Source organism: Lepus europaeus, chromosome 5, assembly GCF_033115175.1.
Source record: "Lepus europaeus isolate LE1 chromosome 5, mLepTim1.pri, whole genome shotgun sequence".
Taxonomy (NCBI): domain Eukaryota; kingdom Metazoa; phylum Chordata; class Mammalia; order Lagomorpha; family Leporidae; genus Lepus; species Lepus europaeus.
In genome coordinates this window covers 144,998,501-145,018,074 of record NC_084831.1, presented here as the reverse complement: position 1 = coordinate 145,018,074, position 19,574 = coordinate 144,998,501, and the positions used below count along the sequence as shown (strand labels likewise).

Below are 19,574 nucleotides of genomic sequence, written 5' to 3'. Positions count from 1 at the left end.
GGGGGGGCAGGCTGCTCTGTCCCAGGTCGGCTTCAGGGGGGCAGGAGGCTCTGTACCTGGTGGGCTTCGGGGGACTGGGGGCTCTTCCCCGGGTGGGCATAGCGGGGCAGGGAGCTCTTTCCTAGGTTGGCTTCTTGGGGCAGGGGGCTCTATCCCAGGTTGGCTTTGGGGGACAGGAGGCTCTCTACCCGGTGGGCTTCGGGTGGCAGGGGACTCTTCCCCAGATGGGCTTAGCGGGGCAGGGAGCTCTGTCCTAGGTGGGCTTATGGGGACTGAGGGCTCTTTCCCAGGTGGTTTTCAGGGTGCAGGGGATCTTTCCGTGGTGGGCTTGAGGGCGCAGGGGCTCTGTCCCAGGTCGGCTTCAGGGGACATGGGGCTGTATCCCAGGTGGGCTTGGCGGGCAGGGTGTCAGTCCCATGTGGGCTTTGAGGGGCAAGTTGCTCTGTCCCAAGTGGGCTTCGGGGAACAGGGGCTCTGTCCCAGGTGGGCTTTGGGGGGCAGGGGGCTCTTTCCCAGGTGGGCTTTTGGGGGCAGGGGGCTCAGTCCCACGTGGGCTTGGGGGGCAGGGGCTGTGTCCCTGTTGGGCTTCAGGGGACAGGATGCTCTTTCCCAGGTGGGTTTTTGAGGGCAGGCTACTCTGTCCCAGGTAGGCTTTGTGGGACAGGGGGCTCCATCCCAGGTGGACTTTTGGGGTCAGAGGGTTCTGTTCCAGGTGAGCTTAACAGGGCAGGGGGCTCTGTCCCAGGTGACTTGCCAGGCAGGGGCCTGTGTCCCAGGTGGTCTTGATGGGGCAGGGGGCTCTGTCCCAGGAGGGCTAGTGGGCCAGGAGGCTCTGTCCCAGGTGGGTATAGGAGGGCAGGGGGCTCTGTCCCAGTTGGTTTTCAGGGGGCAGGGTCTCTGTTCTAGGTGCGCTTAGAGGGGCAAGGGGTCTGTCCCAGGTGGGCTTGCCTGGCAGGTGGCTCTGTCCCAGGTGGGCTTCTGGTGGCAAGGGTCTCTGTCCCAGGTGGGCTTCGGGGGGCAGGGGGCTCTGTCCCACATTGGCTTAAAGGAGCAATGGATCTGTCCCAGGTGTGCTTGGCTGGGCAGGGGGCTCTGTCCCAGGTGGGCTTATGGTGGTAGGAGGCTCTGTCCCAGGTGACTTGGCGGGGCAAGGGGCTATGTCCCAGCTGGGCTTGACGGGGCAGGGGACTCTGTCCCAAGTGGGCTTCAGGGGGCAGGGGGCTCTGTCCCAGGTGGGCTTAGCAAGGCAGGGGCTCTGTCCCAGGTGGACTTAGTAAGACTGGAGGCTCTGTCCTATGTGGGCTTAGGGGGGCAGGGAGCTCTGTCCCATATGCAATTAGTGGTGCAGGGGGCTCTATCCCAGGTGGGCATAATGGGGAGGGGGCTCTTACCCAGGTGAGCTTTGTGTGGCAGTGGGCTCTGTCCCAGGTGGTCTTAGTGGGGCATGTGTATCTGTCCCAGTCGGGCTTCGGGGGGCAGGGGGCTCTGTCTCAAGTGAGATAGGGGTGCAGGGGGATCTTTCCCAGGTGTACTTATGGGGTCAGGGGGCACTGTCGCATGTGGGCTTCGAGGTGCTGGTGGCTCTGTCCCAGGTGGGCTTAGTGGGTCAGGAGGCTCTGTCCCAGTTGGGCTTAAGGGGGCATGAGTCTCTGTCCCAGGTGGTTTTCAGGGCCGGGGGGGGGGGGCTCTATCCCAGGTGGTTTTTGGTGGGCAGGGGGCCTCTGACCCAGGTGTGCTTAGGGGGGCATGGGTCTCTGTCCCAGTTTGGTGTGGCAGGGCAGGGGTTTATCCCAGATGGGCTTGGAGGGGTAGGGGCCTGTGTCCCAGGTAGTCTTCAGGGGTAGAGGGCTCTGTCCTAGGTGGGCTTAGGGGGGCAGGGGTCTCTATCTCAGGTGTGCTTGTGGTCCCAGGGGCTCTGTCCCAGATGGCCTTAGTGGGGCAGTGAGCTCTGTTCCTGGTGTGCTTAGTGGTGCAGGAGTCTCTGTTCCTGGTGTGCTTAGGGTATCAGAGGGTTCTTTCCCATGTGGGCTTAGTGGGGCATGTGGGTCTGTCCCAGGTGGGCTTCGGGGGGCATGGTTCTCTGTTCTAGTTGTGCTTTGGTGGGCATGGAGCTCTGTCCCATGAACTAAAGAAGCCACAATGGGGCGCCGCGCTCCAGCTGCAGGAGACGCCAATGTCTCAGCAGCTCTTTCCTCGCACGGTCACTTCTGGTAGGACCCTCGGGGTTTATCCAAGGTGGGCGGCACCGGCCCAGGCCTGCCAGCAACCCTCCCCACCCAGCACCTTTTCTGGCCTCTCCTCCCGTGTTCTGGCCCAGAATCTCAGGGCTGCCTCTCATTGGCCTGCTTGGGGTCCGCTGCTCCTCTCTGGCCAGTCAGCTATGGGTACGGGGAGGCAGTGCTCTAATTGGCCAGGCCCAGGCACATGATCACTGCTGAGCCAGGACCTAGCGTTCTCCCTGAGATCTGCGGGTCTCTATTTATATTTATTTGAGATGCAAAGTTAAGAGAGGGAGACACACACACACACACACATCCACAGCTGCTGGTTCACTTCCAAAATGGCTGCAACAGCCAGGCCTGGGCCAGGCCAATGCCAGGAGTCCAGAACTCCATCCAGGTCTCTGGTGTGGGTGCAGGGGCCCAGGCACTTGGGCCAGCTTCTGCTACCTTCCTAGCACAGGTGGGCTGCCCTGCCTGCTCCCCATCCCGCCTCTCCCAGCCCTGGGCAGTCACCCACTGGGAGCCTGGGAAGGATTTCCAGGTGGGATTCTCTGTCCCTTGCTCCCTGCCAGAGTCCACAAACACGTTGGAGCTGCGCATCTGCCGGATCAACAAGGAGAGCGGGCTGTGCACAGGCGGTGAGGAGCTCTACCTGCTGTGTGACAAGGTGCAGAAAGGTGAGGGCCCAATGGCCAGTGGCGTGGGGGAGGAGGCTCTGTCCCACAACTAAAGACCAGGAGGCCTGTGGTCAGCATATCGGTGTGGGGCTTGCAGAGTCACACACTGGTGGACGCACGGGGAGGGCTGTGCATGGGCCCGTAGGGTGGGAGCCGTGGTGCCAGACGCCTGGGCAGGTGGTAGAAGCACACAAATAACTTCCGGTGATGAGGGCTGGGGAGGCAGCACCCGGAGGGCATGGGACAGCTCCCCTGGCCTCTCTGGCTCCACTCCCTCCCAAGGGCTCAGACAGAAGTCTCCCCAAGCTGGGTGGGCAGAGGGCGTGGGGAGCCCGCCCTCTCACTGTCCAGTCTGCCCACTCTCCGTATCCGCAGATTAAAAATGTTTTGGGGGAAAAAATGACATCTTACTGAGCAGGTGCACTTTTTTCTGTGCCAGTATTCCCTAAACAAAACCATGGACCGACTTCACTCAGCAGGTCTATCGCATTAGGGGCTTAGGGTCGCTCAGAGGTGGTGTGAGGTGTATGGGTGGGCTTGTGCCAACCCTGCACCATCTGTGGGAGGGACCTTAGCAGCAGAGATTTTTTGTTTGTTGTTTGTTTGTTTTTTGACAGAGTTAGAGAGAGAGACAGAGAGAAAGGACTTCCTTCCGTTGGTTCACCCACAACCTGGCCGCTATGGCCGGCGCGCTGTGCCAATCCAAAGCCAGGAGCCAGGTGCTTCCTCCCGATCTCCCATGCAGGTGCAGGGCCCAAGCACTTGGGCCATCCTCCACTGCCTTCCCGGGCCACAGCAGAGAGCTAGACTAGAAGAGGTACGACCAGGACTAGAACCTGGTGCCCCAACCAGGACTAGAACCCAGTGTCCTTATGGGGTGCCGCACCACAGGCAGAGGATTAACCAAGTGAGCCATGGCGCCGGACCCAAGCAGAGGTTTTTTAAATTTTTTTTAAGTTACTTATTGGGGCTGGCGCTGTGGCATGGTGGATTAGAGCCACCACCTGCAGTGCCAGCATCCCATATGGGTGCCGGTTCTAGTCCCAGCTGCTCCACTTCCAACCCAGCTCTCTGCTATGGCCTGGGAAAGCAGTGGAAGATGGCCCAAGTGCTTGGGCCCCTGTACCCCTATGGGAGACCCAGAAGAAGCTCCTGGTTCCTGCCTTCGACTTGGCTCAGATCCAGCCATTGTGGCCATCTGGGAAGTGAACTAGTGGATGGGAGACCTCTCTCTCTCTCTGCCTCTCTGTCACTCTGCCTTTCAAATCTGAAGGGCAGAGTGACAGAGAGAGGGGAAGAGTGAGATCTTTTGTCTGCTGGTTCATCCCCCAAATGGTTACAACAGCCACATCTGGGCCAGGCCAAAGCAAGGCTTTGGGCTGCTGGTGGTGGGATTTCGTGAGCCCAGGAGGTGGTTCTGTCACTGCTGTGGTTCAGATGCTGTCCGTTGTTTCTGTGTCCCCTCCTTCTGTCATGTTATCTGGAGAGTGGGTCCTTCTGACGCTCTCCAGACGCAGACCTTGAGCACTTTGGAGGACTCTGTCTGAAACTTCTGCATCTGTGTCTCGTTCTGCCTCTGGACCGTGGTTGTTGCCGTTGATTTCTCAACAATGTTGCAGTGGGTTCATTTCTGAGAGGAGCAGCGTGGTGGGGGCAAGAGGCGCGGAGTCAACACACAGACTCCGGGAGTTGGTGAAAGCAGGCTTGAGGCCAGCAGCCCGCAGACTCATTTATTACAGTTGGTACAACAGCTTATATAGCCAAGACCAGCCAATCTGGTCAAGGGGCGGTCTATGCCCCAACCAATCACAGCCTGTTGCCAGGCAGTTTCCAGAGCCATCCAATCACAGCCTGTCGCCAGGCAGTTTCAAATCCATCCAATCACAGCCTGTTGCCAGGCAGTTTCCAGAGCCATCCAATCACAGCCTGTCGCCAGGCAGTTTCCAAAGCCAGGTGGGTTTCAAAGCCATTCCTGACTAACTGACGCTCACTTGCCAGTGGCCACCTTCGCATGGCCTTCTCATTCCACTACACGTGGTAGCTGTGGCGTCTCATCCATGGCATCTTGTTTCCTTGTGTGCCTGGCCTGCACGCACCTGCCTGCATGTTGGTTCTTAGGCGGGGGAAGTTACTGAGACCTGGAATGCGCAGACTCGCTCTGCTTCTGCTGGCTGCTTGCAGGCATTACCCGCCCCCAGGGTCTCCTTCCTCCAGGGTGCAGGCAGGAGCTGCCTGCTTGACTACTCGTGCAGGCCTGCTGTGCGGCTCCTTGGTGCGGGGCTCAGGGTGGCCTGGTGCCCCGACTCCCCCAGGGCATGGAGCCCTGGAGGTGCTGGCGTCCAAGATATGGGTCCCTAGTGCTCTCCCATGGGCCCGAGGCTGGTGCACCTCCCAGCGCTCCTTTTCCTCCTCAGTTCTCCCCATCTCCCCTTCAGCGTCGGCCTGGTGATCTGCATTCCCATGCATCGTCACTGCTTTTGCTCACATGCGTGTACATTGTGTCAGAATTATTTGCCAGAGGAGATGGTGCAACAGGTCAAGCCATGGCCGGTGATGCTGGCGTCCTGTGTGGGTGTCAGTTCAGGTCCCAGCTGCTCTGCTTTCCATCCAGCTCCCTGCTGATACGCCCAGGAAAGCAGCCGAAGTTGGCCCAAGTGCTGGAGTCCCTGCCACGACCTGGGAGACCCGGATGGGGTTCAAGGTTCCTGGCTTCAGCCTGGCCCAGCCCAGCCTTTGCAGCCATTTGGGTAGTGAACCAGCAGATGGAAGATCAATCAATCTCTCTCTCTCTCTCTCTCTGCCTCTCTCTGTAGCTCTGGCTATCAAATAAATAAATAAATCTTTAAAAATAATTATCTACAAGAACATCTTTGAGAACAGTCTTACTGTATCATATAATAAATCATAAATAGGTTTATTGATATATTCATAGTATAACTTTCTTTTTTTTAAAAGATTTATTTATTTATTGAAAAGACAGAGTTACAAAGAGGCAGAGGCACAGAGAGATATCTCCCATTAGCTGGTTCACTCCCCAAAGGGCTGTAATGGGCGGAGCTCAGCCTATCTGATGCCAGGAGCCAGGAGCTTCTTCCAGGTGTCCCAAGGTGGGTGCAGGGTCCCAAGGACTTGGGCCATCTTCTACTGCTCTCCCAGGCCATAGCAGAGAGCTGGATCGGAAGTGGAGCAACCAGGTCTCGAACTGGTGCCTATATGGGATGTTGGCACTGCAGGCGGCGGCTTTACCCGCTATGCCACAGGCCGGCCCCTGTTTCTTAATATAGGCAGAAATCTCCCATGCAGTGTTTTCCAATAGCTGAGGCTGGGCCAGGCTGAAGCCAGGAACTGGGAACTCAATCTGGGTCTCCCAAGTGAGTAGCAGAGACCCAATTGCTGGGGTGAGGGACAGAGCAGGGACTTGAGATAAGGCACTCTGATGTGGAATGTGGGCATCCTAAGCAGGGTCTTAATCACTGTGTTAGCACCTACCCCGTGTCTTCTTAGTGTTCTTCATATATATATATATATATATATATATATATATATATATATATACACACACATATACATTTATATATTGAAACTTTTATTGATTTTTTTAAAGATTTTATTTATTTGAGAGGTAGAGTTATAGACAGTGAGAGGGAGAGACAGAGAGAAAGGTCTTCTGTCCACTGGTTCACTCCCCAGATGGCTGCAATGTCCGGAGCTGCGCCAATCCAAAGCCAGGAGCCAGGAGCTTCTTCCTGGTCTTCCTTGTGGGTGCAGAGGCCCAAGGACTTGGGCCACCTTCCACTGCTTTTCCAGGCCACAGCAGAGAGCTGGATTGGAAGAGGAGCAGCCGGGACTAGAACTGGCACCCATATGGGAAGCCAGCGCCGCAGGCAGAGGATTAACCTACTGTGCCACGGTGCTGGTCCCTGATTTATTTTCATTTTTGTTTGAAGTGCACAGGCAGACAGATGGAAATAGCTCTCCCATCTGCTGGTTCAGTCCCCAGATGCCCACAACAGCCAGGGTGGGGCTAGGCCAAAGCCCAGAGCCTAGAACTCAGTCTGGATCTCCCACGTGGGTGGCAGGGGCCCAAGTACCTGAGCTTCTGCCTTCCGCAGTGCACAGAGCAGAGGGCAGGATGGGAAGTAGAACAGCAGGACTTGGGCCAGGCACTCTGCTGTGGGAATCCAAGTGGCAACTTAACCCTTGGCCAGACACTGCCCCAGCATTCTTTTCTCCCTCCCTCCCTCTCTCCCTACCTTCCTCTCTTTTGAAAGGGAATGTTACTGAGGGAGAAGGAAAGACAGAGATCTTCCATATACTGGTTCACTCCCCAAATGGCCAGGCTGAAGCCAGGAGCCTGGAATTGCATCCGGGTATCCCATATGGGTAGCAGGTATCCAAGCACTTGAGCTATCTTCTGCCACCTTCCCAGGTGCATTAGCAAGGAACTGTATGGAAAACAGAGCAGTCGGAACTCAAACTGGTGGTCACATGGGGATGTTCATGTCACAGGTGGCAGCTTAACCCACTGTGCTACAATGCCAACCCTACTGTATTATTTTTTTTTGACAGAGTGGACAGTGAGAGAGAGACAGAGAGAAAGGTCTTCCTTTGCCGTTGGTTCACCACCCTCCAATGGCCGCCGCGGCCAGCGTGCTGCGGCCGGTGCACCACGCTGATCCGATGGCAGGAGCCAGGTGCTTCTCCTGATCTCCCATGGGGTGCAGGGCCCAAGGACTTGGGCCATCCTCTGCTGCACTCCCTGGCCACAGCAGAGAGCTGGCCTGGAAGAGGGGCAACCAGGACAGAATCCGGCGCCCCGACCGGGACTAGAACCCGGTGTGCCGGCGCCGCAAGGCAGAGGATTAGCCTAGTGAGCCGTGGTGCCGGCCCCACTGTATTCTTAATATGTTAAGTTTTATCAGACTTTTCCAGTTCCTTCCAAAGGGAGAGTTGGTCTGAATAACCCAGGCCGTTGACCCTGAGGCTAGCCCATTAGTACTCTCTGCTTGTCCGGTATCCAGGCAATCATAAGATCGCTGGTGGTGTTCTCCCGAGGTTCTGTGCTGCTGACTGCTAGGATTCCAGATTCTCGGGAGCCTCTCACCGGGGAACCCAGGGCACTGACACCTTCAGTTGCCCATGTCAGAGGGTTTGGTGGCCGAAGCCATTATAGCCTGGTTGTCACCAGCAGGACTTGGTTGGGGGCTCTGCATGGAGACCAGGGTGGTGCCAGGCGCCCCACACCAGTCTCTCCCTGTGGGATTCGCGGCCTCTTGTCAGCTCCCCACCTGTGCGCTTCCCTCTGCAGTGGTGGCGCGGGAGGAAGGAGAATGCCTGGACTTACTGCCGCGCTGCTTCCCTCCTAGGATCTTCATCATCTGGGCCATCAGCGTCTGGTTCCGCTGAGGGCCGGCCCCTCAGGACCAGGCAGGCCCTGGAGGAGCCCCGTGCGTCACCAGCAGCAACCTGTTCCCCAAAGACACTTTAATGGTAACTGCTGGATGCAGGGGTGGAAGGTGACAGGTGGGCGGAGTGTGGAGCAGGTGGGCGGGATGGAGGGGTTCCTGGTCACCATGGGCTCTGAACAGTTGGGGCGTGGGGTCGTCAGGCAGCATCCGTGGGGTGGAGCCGATGCTTTTGGGAAGTTGACAGTGCAGGCCTTTAGCACTTGCTCTCAGGGCTGTGGGAAGGGAGCTGGGGAGACATGGTGGGCACAGGCAGAGCCAGAGCTTCCCCAGCCAGCACCGGCCCCAGGGTGGGCTTCTGCCAGCTGTGTGGCTCTGGGTTCTGTCAGCAGGGTGACCGCTGCCCCACTTCCCTGCTCCATGGGCCGTGGGGGCAAGAGGGGCTGGGCTCCCACTCCCCGTGTCCTGAATGATCAGCTGGTGCCTGCTTTGCCCTGAGGCGTGCAGCCCAGAAGGGGGCCAGCATTCCGGGGCTCCTGCTGCTGTCCACGCTCAGCTCAGAGGGCAGGCTGCTGGGTCTTCAGCTGCTGCGCACCGCTGGCTGCCAGGCTTGGCCAGGGCAGACCCAGGGGTGTGGAGGAGAAGTTACTCTCTTCTCTCCACAACTCCCCGTCCCCACGCACACTGGTTCATGAGGGGTCGACGCCACCGGCTCTTCCTCCACTCTTCGTGCACGCACTGAGGCTCTGATGAACAGCCCTGAGCTCTGCCCCTCCCACCCCCACCCCCAGAACCTACACGTGTACATCTCGGAGCACGAGCACTTTACAGACTTCAAGGCCACCTTGGCTCTCTTCTGGGAGCAGCACGACCTCATGTACAGTGACTGGATGAGCAGCGAGAACTCGGACGGCTGCTGTGAGCACTTTGCAGAGCTGGACATCCTGCAGGTAGGGTGGCCTGGGGCTGGGCGCACACCACAGGGCCTGCTCCTGGTGCACTCACGGACCTGCCCGTAGTCCGCCTGCTGCACTGTGTCCTGCGGTCTCTGTGCTTAGCCCTCCCCATCAGAAGGAGGGCCGTGGGGGTGAGACCTGCCCCAGGATTCTTCCAGCTGCCCCGATGTGTGCAGTCCCGGGCTTTAAACCAGCGAGGGATTAGTGATTGTCCTCGGGTTTATCTGGGTGTCACCAGTTTGTCCGGCAGCCCAGTTTCAAAATAAGTTTAGCTGATGTGCATTGAGCACCTACTAAGTGTAGGACGCCGGCTAAGAGGACTCATGGAAACCTCCCGGCAACCCCATCTGACAGATGAGGAAGGTGAGGTGCAGAGAGGTAGAGCGACTGCCTCAGGTCACACAGCTCAGGCTCTCTGACTCTGGTCTCTGGCAGCCCCAGGTACAAATGCTGCCTCCTCCAGGAAGCCCTCTGTGGGTTCTCAGAGCCTGCTGGGCTTCCCCATCCCAGCCCTGCCCACTCTCGGTTCTTACTGTGTGGGTCAGGTCTTTCTGCCCGTGGGGCTGAGTCCTCTGAGGGTAAGGCTGGGACTGTCTTGGTCACTTCTGTATCCCAGCACTGCCCAGCAGGGTACTGGGTGCAGGATCAGTCAGTGTTGCACCTGTGCTGGGGCCGCTGCTTGTGGGACTGAGCCCTCCGCTCTGTCCAGCAGGCCTCCTGGGAGGGGAGGTGTTCCTGCTCGGGCTCTGGGGCTGAAGCAGGTGTGCACACGGCCTCTCTCGAAGCCTCAAGCCAAGCCCCCAGGCCCCAGGTCCTGCCTCAGGGCCCAGGGCTGTCACCCTGGCCGTGAGAGCTGTTCCTGGGCGCCGGGGCCTCATCCGCTTCCAAGCTTCAGGCCGGGGTCAGGGTAGAGGTGGAAGGTGGGGCCGTGAGGGGACACCAGGCCCTGTGGTGAGAGGCCGAGCAGCTCCACTGCAGGGTCAGGCGCAGGGCTGGCACGGGCTCTGCCTTCCACCAGTGCCCCGGGCACCATGCTGCCCCTCCCTTCCCTGGCGGCTGGCTGGGTGAGTGAGGTCGTCTGAGAGAGGGCCAGCTGGCGTCCTGCACCTGGTGTGCAGCATGGGGCGGCCACAAGCCCAGCTCGCTGGTTGGAGGCGCTGTGGCACTGCCACGGTCAGGGCGCAGCCTCACTTCCTGTCCAGCGGATGCATGAAGGCCGCAGGTGGATTGAGCCCCGGGCTGTGCCAGGCCCCGTGGCAGGGCCTCTGGAGAAGCCTCCGTGCTCTCTGGGCAGCGCTGGAATGGGCATCCTCTTGGTGGGCACCGGGCAGCAGAGAGGAAGGCCTGGCCCACACAGCTGCCGCAGGTGGGGCCGGGACCTGGGTCTGCTCTTACCCCCCGAGGTCAGCTCCCACGTGCTCAGCTGCACTCCACCCCTGGGCACTCAGTAAATGCTGCAGCATTTGGGGTGGACTGGTGTGGCCCAGCGTTTCCACTGGGGCTGGCCTGCCGTCCACGTGCCACCTGTCTCTCTCAGAGCGTCCAGCAGAACGGCTCCATCTACATCCACGTCTACTTCACCAAGATTGGCGGAATTCCACCCAGGCCCCCAGCAGAAGGCGCTGTACTGCCAGCTCGCCAAGGTCCACCTGTCCCAGAGTAAGTTGCTCACATGCAGCCAGGACCCCGCATCTAGGAGACGTAGTCCTGGGAGCCCGGGCAGTTGTGGGGGTCAGCAAGTCCCAGGGCCAGAAGGGTGGTGCAAACCCTGCTCTCAGGGAGTAGGATTGTGGCGAGAGCCTCACCCACCCTTCACGGCCTCTGTGGCTCCCTGCAAGGAATCGGGTAGAGAGCAGGCAGAGATAGGTTTGAGAAGGGGAAACACAGAGTGTATGAAGAGCCAGGGCAGGGCTTGGCCGTGCACAGCCCGCATCCCGACTCGCCAGGAAGAGGACAGAGGGAGCCGGAGGACGTGTGAGGTTAGCCAGGTGATCTCTGGGTCTGCATCTGTGTCCCTGGAGCCCCATGAGCAGGCACTGTGGTGCCCGGTGCCTGGAGCCTTGTTTGGTCTGCTCTGAGCCAGCGGATCCCAGATGCTCGGGTGGGCAGGGACTGTGGGGCTGGCTGTGGTCTTCTGCTGCAAGCACTGTCCCCATTTTCATGCTGTTGGGCCAGCCAGGTGGTGCTGGACGCCCACTGGGAGAATCCTAATCGTAAACAAAACCCTGGGCCCCATGGTGACCTGGAGGGCCTGGGCGGAGCTGGGCATCTGCAGCTTCCTGGCCAGCACTGAGCAGGTTGCTGTGTGCAGAGCATACGTACTCCTTTTTCTCTTTCAATCTTTATTGAAAGGCAGGGTTACAGAGAGAAAGAGAAAGATGTTGCACCTGCTGATTCACTCCCCAAATGGCTGTAATGAATGGAGCTGGGCCAGGCCAAAGCCAGGGACTGGAACTCCATCTGGGTCTCCCACATGGGTGCAGGGGCCCAAGCACTTGGTTCATCTTCTGCTGCTTTCCCAGATGCATTAGCAGGGAGCTGGATTGGAAGTGGAGCAGCAGGAACTTGAACCAGCACCCACATGGGATACCAGTATCACGGGTATGGTTTTACCCTCTGTGCCACAGCACCGGCCCCATTGTGTATTCTTACGGTCTCGTGCGTATGTGGTTTCACATGAAGCTGCTGTGTCAGACAGCAGAGCCCTGTCTCCAATCCGCCCCACCCCTTCATGCTCCCCTTGGTGGCTGCTCTCAGCTTCATTTAGCTGTTTCTCCCACTGCGTCCTGTCCACGCTCCCCTCCACAAGTCGGAGCTGTGATTTCTTAGTTTTTCAGTTTCAAACGTTCTTACTGACTTTTTGCTGTGGAAGAATAGTTCTCCATACAGGAATGCAACTTTTATTAGAATAGCACTCAGCCTTTGAATACTTTGCAGTGTGTGGCTATTATTCACATCTAAGCTACACAGTAAATTCAAGTTGTTTCTAATTGCTTACAGATCTGTTTCGTTTATTTGAAAGTCAGAGTGAGAGAGAGAATCTTCCATCCTCTGGTTCACTCAACAAGTGGCTGCAATGGCTGGGGCTGGGCTAGACCAAAACCAGGATCCTGGAATTCAATCTGGGTCTCCCTCATTGGGGACATCTTCCACTGCTTTCCCAGGCACATTAACAGGAAGCTGGATTGGAAGTGGAGCAGCCGGGACTAGAACTGGCGCTCTGATAAGGGATATTGGCATTACCCATGGCAGCCGAACTGGCTCCACCACAATGCAAGCCCTTATTAAGTATTCTTTTTTGCCCAACTCCATACTTTCTGGGTGGTTAATAATTGTCATTTGGGGCTGGCATTGTGACGTAGCAAATAAAGCCACCATATGGGCACGGGTCCATGTCCCGGCTGCTCCACTTTCAATCCAGCTCCCTGTTAATGTGCCTGGGAAAAAGCAGCAGAAGATGGCCCCAGTGTTTGGGCCCCTGCCACCCATGTGGGAGACCTGGATGAAGCTCCTGACTCCTGACTTTGGCCTGGTCCTGGCTATTGCAGCCATCTGGGGAGTGAATGAGCAGATGGAAATCCTCTCTCTCTTCTTCTCTGTAAGTCTTTCAAATAAATCTTCAAAAATGATGATAATAATTGTTATCTTTCCGCTTTTAGTGACTTTTTCCTTCAGCCCACTGTCTCCTGTCCTGATTGGTGGCCATTGAAATCTCTCCCTGTACCCATTTCACAGATCTGGACATTGGTCCCTCAGAAGACCCCTATTCTCCTAAAATGAATTGTTTTTGTTTTTTAAGATTTCTTTATGTGAAAAGCAGAGGTATAGAGAAAGGGAGAAACAGACAGATAATCTTTTATCTGCTCGTTCACTCCCTAAAGAGCTACAATAGCCAGGTCTGGGCCAAGCCAGATCCAGGAACCCTACCCAGGTCTCCCCCACGGGTGGCAGGAGCCTGTGAGCTCAGGTCACGTCCGCTGCTTTCCCAGGTGCATTAGCAGGGAGCCGGCTTGAAAGCAGAGCAGTTGGGGCTCGGACCGGCCCTCCCTGTCGGGAAGCCCACCCTGGCGGCAGCAGTGTAACCGCCGTGCCGGAACACCGCCCTCTAGTGTGGATGTTGTGCACTCTGCCTAGCTGTGTTTCTTTCTTTTCTTTGGCCACCTTTTATGTATTGAGATTGTTCCAAACGTTCCCTGTGCAATGGCCAAGGTCCCTGGCTTTTTGTGTGTGATGTTGGAGCGGGCATCATTCCATCTGCGTGAGTTGGGGCTGTCCTACTCCTTGTCAGAAATTCCCCTTTGTTTTCTGTTAGCTGTGCTGCATGAGCCTATGTTGATCCCTAAAACCAGTTTGGAAAATTCCCCGGGGTTTGCTGAGTGCTGTTGAACAGGACCATGGCCATGGTCCCTGTGCGGTGGCAGGTCCCAGCTGGCCGCCCTGCAGCGTGGGTGCAGAGGAAAACAGCTCGGGTGGCCTGAGGGGCAGTGCAGCGGGCCACACTGCCTGAGCCTCGGTCCTCCCTGAGTGGGCCCTGCTGCCTGTCGGCCCGGGCAAGGCCCGTGTTCGCTGTGGCTTGTCTTTGGTGATGGTGCCGTTGTCGCTGGGACAGACAGCAGTGTGGTCTGCAGAGTTGGCTCTGCAGCCAGGACCTGAATAGCCCAGAGGACAGCCAGGCCTCCCTCCCCAGCCTTGGAGCTGGGACCCCTGGGACTCTTGCAGTCAGTCACGTACCACCTCCAAGGCAAAGAGTGATCGTGGGACCAGCCAAGCCCCCCTTTTGCCAGGGGTGGGTGTAGAGCAGGGCTGTCCCCCAGAGACTGAGCCACAGGGGAGGCCAAGAGCCTCCTCGCGGAAGGAGGTGACGCTGGGACGCGGTGCTGATTTCACCCAATGTCGTCTACTTGTAGTGAGAGTTCCAGAATCCCATGCGCGTCTCACCCACGTCCTGGCCGTGATCCAGTGCCTGGTGCCGCCTGTGGCCAGGGCCCTGCTGAGAACAGGAGCCAGGAGCCAGGCATCTCCTTCTTCATCCTTTCTCCCCAAGCCCAGCACTGCCCTCCCAGCCCCGCCCCCTTCCCGCACAGCCTGGGTGAGTGCTGAGAGAACAGTGGGCTGACTTTTGTGGGAGCTTTGAGAAGATGGGCGCTCCTCCCTGTTCCCAGGGAAGTGACGCCCCCTTGGCTTGTCGGAGCCGCAGTCAGGGCGTTCGTTGTCCAGCCCCTCTCCCACTTCCCCATCTCTCCAGCCCCAAGAGTAGGCTGAGTCCTCCTTCCCCAGTGAGGAAGAGCAGAAAGTCCCGGGGCAGAGGTGGGTGCAGCCTCTCCCCCACCAGCCTGACCCATGGCCACGCCCAGGCGGGGACTCCCAGCCCCCTGGGCTTAGCTTCTTTGTGTCCTGGCCTGTCCCCTGCCTGCCTGTTTATGGCCATGTGCTGGGCAGGCCCTCGCTGAGCGTGTGCAGGTGCTGGGCAGACAGCCCCAGGGAGGCAGCTGGCGGTCACCTTGCAGGGCCAGGTGGGCAGACGTCATGTCAGCACCGAAGGCTGACCAGGGGCCGCTGTGAGGCTTGTGCAGGCCCCACCCTGGGGCACCGGCAGCTCCTCCCAAGGCCCAGTGTCTGATGTGAGCAGAGGAATGGAACAGGCACAGGGTGGTGAGCTGCAGACACCGTGGCCTGATCCTTGCTTTCAGGGAGTCGCTGGCTGCCCTGTGGAGAGAAGGCTGTGCTGGCCAGGGTGGCCAATGGCAAGGCGGTGACATGGAGACTGCAGTCACCCAGGAGGGAGCTCCTGGCTCCGTGGGCCCTGGAGGTGGGAGGGGTGGCAGGGCGTGAAGGGTGGGGAAGGTGCCCAGGACAAAGCTGCCTGGGGAAACTGGGGCTGGGGTGGGCATTTATCCTGGCATCTGGCTGGTGCTGAGACACCTCTCGGGGTGCCCGAATCCCACACGGAGCGCCTGGGTGGATTCCCAGCTCTGCTTCTGATCCGGCTTCCTGCTGATGGCAGCAGAGGTGACTCGAGTACTGGGTCCTGCTGCCCATGTAGGAGATCCAGGTGAAGTTCTGGCTCTGGCCCAGGCTCCTAGGGGCGTTTGGGAAATGAAGTAGCAGATGAGGGGGATCTCTCTCTAATAATTTTGTAAAAACAAAGAAACAAAATTTGGGGGAGCCAGGCTGCTGGCTAAGGTGTGGCGAGAGGTCAGTCCCAGGTAGCGTGGTTCTCGGTGAGGGGGAGGCGGGAGCAGCTGTTGGCAGACGCGGGTCTCTCACGCCCCCCTTCCCTGCCACAGTGATTAATAAATACAAGTGCAGGCAGTTTCAGAAAACTAAGAACCTGCTGACGGGAGAGACAGAGCTGACCCAGGAATGATCAAGGTAAACATGGGCAGGGCTGGCAGGGCCCCAGGGACCAGATGGGCCCTGCTGCTGCCACCAGCCTCACCCCTGCTTCTCAGGGGAGTGGGAGGAGTCCAGACAGAGTGGCCCTGGGAGTGGGGGCAGGCCTAGCCCCAGGCCCACGTCGAGTAAGGACACCTGCTGAAGTCCCACAGCCAGGAGGTGTTGGGGCACCTGAGAAGGTGGCTCGGTTTTCTCACAGGGTGGATGGTTGCTGTACCCTGGGGGCTGCGAGGCCAGCACGTGGACCTGTGGAGACACCAGGGGCTACTTCCTCCCAGCAAGCTGACACTGCCGGCCCAGGGCCGGGCTTTGTGACCTGGCCTGTGGAGTCCAGGATACTGAGGGCTGCTGTGAGCTGGCTGGGAGCTGCTTCCGGCAGTCCTGCAGTCCTTGTACACTGTTGTGGTTGTCATGGGAACCCTTGGGACCGGTGCCTGCTGGGCACCTCCACTCAGCACCTCATCTCCCCTCAGAGAGCCGAGGACTATGGGCCGTGGAGGTGCTCTCCCACTGGCACCCCAACATCACCATCAATATTGTGAACAAACACACACTGTGGGTGAAGGGCAGTGTGCCCCCACCCCTGGACCAGTGTAAGCCCCCAGCCTTCTGGCCCCTTGGTAGCCCTGGGAAGGGTGCTCTGGGCCAAATTCCTGTTTTCTGACCTTGCCCCCTGAGAGAACTTTCTAGGCTCTGTCTCTCCTGAACTTCCCCCCGTCCTGTCCTGTCTCCTTTGTCTCCCCCCCACACCCACTCCCCTGGTGACCCAGGACTGACCCCCGTGTGTCAGAGTCAGGCTGCAGACAAGGCTCATCCAGCCCACAAGCCTTTTCCACAAATACGCACCCATTGCCCACACTGTCTTGAAAATCCCAGTTGGTTTCTGGTAAAATCAGGGCGTGTGGCAGCTGCCAGGGAAGCCGGGCCGGATCTGACCAGGGCCCAGCTACGTCTTCAGTAGGGCCCTGGGCCCAGCTTCCCTTCCCACCGCGGGCCCAGGGCCCTTTAGCTGCTCACAGCACAGCACCCCAAACGCCAGGGGGCCTTGTTGGGGCCTGCAGACCCCTGGAGACCTTGGGTGCCAAGTGATGCCCCCGCTTCCTGCAGACGTGAAGTTCGATGCCGTGAGTGGCGACTACTGCCCCATCATCTACTTCAGTGACTACTGGAACCTGCAGAAGGACTACTACCCCATCAATGAGAGCCTGGCCAGCCTGCCGCTGCGGGTCTCCTTCTGCCCACTCTCGCTCTGGCGCTGGCAGCTCTACGCCGCCCAGAGCACCAGGTCGCCCTGGAACTTCCTGGGTGACGAGCTCTACAAGCAGTCGGACGAGGAGCAGGACTCGGTGAAGGTGGGTGCTATGGACAGAGCCGGGCAGCAAACGTGGGACTGGCCACACTGTGCATCCTGCCCAGGCTCCCAACCTCCGGGCTCCCCCCGCCTGGGTCCTGTCCCTGGGTTCCCATGGCTTCCTCAGGGCTTTTCTGCTTGCACAGCCGGGCCCTCTGCGGCTGACCTGGCCCAGCCCTGTGCCCCCGACTTCGGGCTCTGACCCCTGACTCTGCCCTCTCAGAAATCCCTCCTCCCGGTGCCTGTGACGTCCGTGCTGCCCACAGCTGTGGCTGCTGTGGGTCCTCGTTCTTCATGACAGCTGCCCCCCTCCCCACCAGCCTGTCTCCCTCAGTCACAGCCTCCTGCCCCCTTGCCATCTCCCCATCTGCGTGTATCTGTCTCGCAGCCCTGGGGAGTGGTCAGCAGGTCCTACAGGAGGTCTTGGGGCATGAGAGAAGTCTTTGGGCTGGGGGCGGGGCTGCACTCATGAGTACCCCCCCACACAGGTGGCCCTACTGGAGACCAACTCCTACCTGCTGGCGCTCACCATCATCGTCTCCATCATCCACAGTGTCTTTGAGTTCCTGGCATTCAAGAATGGTAGGGCGAGGCCCTGGGTCCTGTGGGAGACCATGGTGGGGGGCGGTCCTGGGGGATAGGGTCTGCCCCCTCGTCCTCCCTCCCCCATCCTCCCCCTTCCTGTGCTCTGGGTCCCACTCTCCAAGGGGCCTTGTGAGCCTGGACGGGAAGGGCGCCCAAACTCCCTGCCCAGAATCTCCCACCGACCAGGGGAGCAGCGGAGGGAGGGGCTGGGCCTGCTGCCGGGGCAGAGGCTGGGGCACGCCTCCAGGAAGCAGGCAGGGGAACTCTGAGGCCAGGAGCAGGGAAGCCCTGGTGCTGCTCCCCCTGGCGGGCCAGACCCACTGCCTCACTGGGAGGCCCCTGTGCCAGCAGCGCCTGGTTGTATGGCCACTGTGCTGGTGGCCAAGCAGTGGCCTGTGCACCCCTACCAGGTGGAGGCTGGGGCAGAGGCTCAGGGAGGGGAAGTGACTTGTCCTGCCACCCAGCTGCCAAGTGGCCGCCTGTCTGCCCCGACTGTGATCCTCCAGGCCTCAAGGGCCCCAGATCAGTAGAGTCAGCATCAAGCTGCTGATGGCATGCCTGTCCAGGCGCTGCAGTGCCAGAGCTGGGCAGGGACTGGTGTCTCTAGCCGTCCTGGGCAGGACCAGCTCACTAAACTCTGCCCCCAGAGCCGGGGGGCAGGGGGCTCTGTCCAGATGAGAAGTGAGGTACGAGGAGGCGTAGCCACTGAAAGGTCCCGCGGCCCCTCGGGTCCACCCACCCTCACCGGAGCCTGTCTCCAAGCCGCTGCCTCCACGGGGCCCAGGGAGTGGGTGGACAGGCGCCCCTGCGGCCTGGTGAGCCCTCGCGCACTGAGTACAGAGCTGGCCCTGCTGACCGCCGGAGCAGTGCCCGTGGGAGACCAGGGCTTCAAGGGTGTGGCTGGGGGCTCCCCCAGGGGGCATTCAGGTGGGGCACTGGAGGGACCCCAGGTCGGGGAGCAGAACCCAGGCCTCGCTGGTGCCTGAGGGTGCCCGTCAGCCCTGTGTGGGGTCGAGGAGCCAGAGGAGGCGGTCTGGGCACGGCACAGTGCAGACCTGGCTGTGACCTTTGTTGAGGGCCAGGTGGGGCAGGCAGGCTCACAGCCCATTCACGTCCAATGTGGGAGACAGGGCCGGCCCCAAGTGGGCTCACCGTTCATTGTGGGAGACAGGGCCGGCCCCGAGAAGGAGGACGTGACAGTCCGTTTCTGTCCTCGTCCTTGGCAACATTTTGTCTTGTGGGAAACCAGAGCAGCAGCAAGCAGACAGGGGAGTGCCATGGCGGGGGCGGGGTGGAGGGAGGGCTGCACAGCAGGGGCAGCCAGGATTCTCACAGAGGAGAGGCTGAGCCCAAGATGCCAGGGAGGGAGCCAGGCCCAGGTCTGTTGATGGGCAGAGCGAGTGCACAGGCCCTGAGGTAGGTCAGCAGGCCCTGGTGAGAGTGCAGTGGAGGGAGTGGGAGGGGCTCAGTGAGAAGGCCCCGCCCCCTGCTCACAGGTGTCTTCTCCACAGGCTTCATCACCATGACGCCCCAGATCTTCATCAACTACAAGCTCAGGTCCGTGGCCCACCTGCCCTGGCACATGCTCACCTACAAGGCCCTCAACACCTTCATTGACGACCTGTTTGCCTTCATCATCAAGGTGCCCGCCCGACATGTGCTGGATCGGCTGCCTGCAGGACGATGAGGACTGGCGGCCAGCGGGGGCTCCCGGCTTTCAGCCTGCACTCACACCACCTCCCCGGTCTCCCCACAGACGTGGTCTTCTTCATCTACCTCTACCAGCGTTGGATCTAGCGTGTCAATCCCACCAGGGTGAAGGAGTTGGGCATGAGCAGGCAGGATGACACAGCCACCCCAGCCCCCACCGGCGAGGAGCCCCAGGAAGCCCTGCGAAGCCAGCGGAGGACAAGAAGAAGGATTGGGTGCCATGGTCCCCGCCCACCCCAGCTCCCGGTGACAGCACCCGCCTCCCTGGCCTC

General features: G+C 59.5%; 1 pseudogene; it reads left to right on the top strand.

The window, feature by feature from the left end:
- The first annotated feature begins 2,173 nt into the window (after nucleotides 1-2,173).
- On the top strand, nucleotides 2,174-19,279 carry LOC133759297 (putative lipid scramblase CLPTM1; annotated as a pseudogene).
- Nucleotides 19,280-19,574: the final 295 nt, after the last annotated feature.